This window comes from Diadema setosum, chromosome 3, assembly GCF_964275005.1.
Source record: "Diadema setosum chromosome 3, eeDiaSeto1, whole genome shotgun sequence".
In the NCBI taxonomy this organism is placed as follows: Eukaryota; Metazoa; Echinodermata; class Echinoidea; order Diadematoida; family Diadematidae; genus Diadema; species Diadema setosum.
The window spans coordinates 28,906,906-28,910,750 of NC_092687.1; the positions used below are offsets into that span (position 1 = coordinate 28,906,906).

Sequence of the window (3,845 nt, forward strand, 5' to 3'; positions counted from 1 at the left end):
TGGGAACTGCACAAGCGTCACGGATTGTCGCCAGGCGACAATCCGTGTAGGGGGCGACAATCCGTGCCGCCAGCGCCCGTCACGGATTGTCGCCCCGAGCAGGAGGCGACAATCCGTGTAGGGGCGACAATCCGTGTCGCAACAGGGGGTGCGGACCCTTTTCCCCGCCAGCGCCGACAAACGCGCGGGGGGGGGGGGGGGGGTGTCAGATGATTTTTTTTTTTTCGGACGCACTTTGACAAAAAAAAAATGCCATTCGTATATGCATATGGGGGTATATGGGGTCTGGAGGGGTGTGTGTTTGCACCCTCCACACCCACCCTGGCGACGCCCATGCATACATGCACAAAGCATACCCACAAATACTTCCCATGCCCAACATACAGGTAGTCACACAAGAATTTAATTCCAGATGTAAAGTTATCTAATGGCTGGAAAATGATGCCCCCCCCCCCCCGCAAAAACAGAAACAAAACAAGATCCATGAGACATTAATGATTGGAAATTTACAATACATGTATCGGTACATGATCAATCCATGGACACATTTTATTCAATTGTCTTTGTCTACGCCACTGAATTTATCTGGATAGTTGATATTAACACGTTCATCAGATGACAGCTGTCATAAGATAGAGGTTGCATGTTGTACAAAAAAAAAACTGTTTGATTAATGCTGTATTTTTTCACGCTGGGCAGCTCAAAAACATGCGCGGGTTGTCGAATTAGCGCTGAGTAGGAGCTCAGTGATCCTGTTTTATGAACATTACTGTAAAAATCATTCAATAATATGTAAAAACTACATGCATGAAGCAACACATTGACAAATATGCAATTTCTTTATGCAAAACTGCTTACAAAATACTGCAAATATTTTCCCGGGTTTTTGAATTCGCGCTTGTCAAATTTTGCACGAAATTCGCGAAAATTAATGTACCACGAATATTTTGGCTTGTACAGTACAGTATTCAAATATCACACATCTTCATTCGAGAGCAGTATACCTGTAGGTACATCATGCATGAAGTCATAGTGAAAAACATTGAAGTAAAACAAGTGAAAAGGATGTTGCATGTATCCCGCTACCTTTCATGCATTCTCTTAATACTTTGGGCTTGATACATTTCTCAATATTGCTCAGTAAATGAGAAAAGTCTTGAGTCTACACTTCATTATATTTCACAAGTAATGGAACTATTCTCTTGCAAAAAAACATGAGTCGCTTTGTCCTTCAAAGAATCCCACAGAACACGATCAAAAGGAATGTCAATCACATGAACTCCCTTTCTGGTATATATGACAAAGTCACAGCTATCAACGTAAACCTCCTACCAGAAGCACCATTTCTTGGTGCCTCTCCAGATGGCATATCGACATGTGCATGTCATACAAAGAGAGTAGTAGAAATTAAGTGCACATTAAAGCACAATAATTTGTCTGTGGCAGAAATTTCAGCAATGGACCCTTCATATCACCTTGAGTCATCCAGTGGAGAGGAACGATTGAAGTACTTTCGACTGGTACTTTCAGGCTCAACACCAGATGGGAGTTCTCGCAGTTAATAGCTGTGACTTTGTCATATATACCAGAAAGGGAGTTCATGTGATTGACATTCCTTTTGATCGTGTTCTGTGGGATTCTTTGAAGGACAAAGCGACTCATGTTTTTTTTTGCAAGAGAATAGTTCCATTACATGTAAAGTCTTTGTGATTCTTTTCCATTTTGCTGGCATACAATTGTCGAGCAACATTTTCATGGGCATACCCATAGGCCATCGCTTTTGTTTGGACCTTCGGCGCAGTGCCCATGACTCGATGGATAACAGACTTGGCTTCCGTCGAGTCCTTCAAACTGTGAACATCACCGGCGATGCTTGCAGTGATGCGTCCAATTCGCGCATCGAACCACTCCTCATCATCTTGACTGAGGCTGCAGAAATAGTCAAGATGTTTATCTGTTGTTGCTTCACGAATGAACGCAACAATGTCGTCCTCATTCGATGACTTAAGTTGAGTACATAACTCATGCATTGATGGAGGTGTGTTCTTAGGTGTTGGTGGTTGTATTGACGTTAACACAATTGCGTTGTGTCCACTCGCCATGCATGATGCTACAATTTTCTTTCTTATTTTTAATACTGTCGATTCATCAACTGTTGAAACGGGTTTAAATGATGAAGTGCAAATGGCCTGCTTCCGTTGTTTTTCTTTGTTATGGTGGTAATCCAACTCCACTATCTGTACTGGAATGAATTCACGTCGAGGCTGGTTCCACTTGCATTGTTCATCAGTGCCCACAGCTGTCCCTCTATCAACATGTCTGGAAGAAAAATTTTCCACTGCAAAGAGTAATGCAGCAACGTGTTTGCATGACCCAGCATCCCTGTAAGAATGAATGGAAAGAAAAAAATAAATAAGTAAACTGTGTGCATTTTAACCATGGCACAGATTATTTCACTTTTTTTTTTCAATTAAGAAACAAAATATATCAATGGAGACCAAATCTGATTTTATCTTTTTTTATCCCTGATCATTTTGATGAAAATTAAGTGAATATTGGACGAAAATATTGGCAGAAAAATGTCATTCAAGCGGTCACCATCGATTCCTCAGTACTCACGTACTCACAAGTCACATACTAACGGCCCCGAACAAACATGTGCATGTACGCCAAAGCGACAAACAATGTTCCAGTACTTCCACATCCATGACCGGTCATGCCAATGGCAATGCATGTGGTGGCAATCATGGAACTTTGTTACTTTCTTGCTAACCTTGTTCGGGGCAGGGAGTATGTATGTGTACCATCTTCAGAATGAGTGATTCATAATACATATATACAATAGAGTCTAAATTTAATGTATGTAAGTTTAAGAAATGAGTACACTCTAGATCTAGTGATAAAGAACTTACGCTGCTACACATCCACAACCAGCTGACTTTACTTCTCCAGAACTACAACTCGGCAGCCATGTTGAATATCTATCAGCGGATTGTCGCTGCTCCGGCTTCACTTTACCACGAATGTACACAAAGTCTGTGATGTCAACAATTTTCCCAACTTCCACCATTTCTACGTGCTTGTCCACAAACATACGATAGCCATCCTCTGACTTATGGTGCTTCAATCTTTGCGATGACCACCGACATTCCGCTGTTAAGTACGAAAAAACATCACCAAACGTGATTGATGGCATTTCCTTCAAGTCAATACTCCACTGTACTGTTTTGCCATTGAGATCCACTACAGTGCCATCCTCCGCAGCAACACGGCGTCGCTTTCGCTCGGAAATTTCGTGGTCACAATCCTCTATTTCATTATAGAGTTTGATGGCCTTTTCGACAAGAGTCAGAAGTTCTTCGCGACGCTTTCCCTAACAAGGTATTCCTCTATCAGACAAGATTTTCTTCAGTTCAGAAACCGTTTTTTGATCCATTTTGTGGTGAACTGTAAATGAATTTGGTCGATGTTTGCAATGCGAAAGCATTTGAGGCTGGTCGCTGCAGTGTAGTTTGAAAATAGAAGTTTATTTTATATTGTTCAAAATAACGGTCATAGAAATAAAATAAAAATATATTTGCAATAAAAAAGAGTTTTACTTTTATTTTTATTCAATTTCAGTAAAAACTGAATGTAAATAAAACAAACTCATTATATTTTGTGGGAGTTACGCTGATTGCCATCGTTTTTCATGCGCTAGCTATAGCTGGCATGCCACTTGGAATATGCAGCACGGTATGCAGCGCATGCATGCAGCGCATGCATGCAGCACACGGAATCGACGTGTGTACATAGCAGACGCCGTACCGGAAGTGGGATTGACTACCCGCTCAGAGGAAAATTAT

General features: G+C 41.3%; 1 pseudogene; it reads right to left on the minus strand.

Moving 5' to 3' along the window:
* Nucleotides 1-1,658: 1,658 nt before the first annotated feature.
* LOC140246755 (uncharacterized) lies at nt 1,659-3,469 on the minus strand (annotated as a pseudogene).
* Nucleotides 3,470-3,845: the final 376 nt, after the last annotated feature.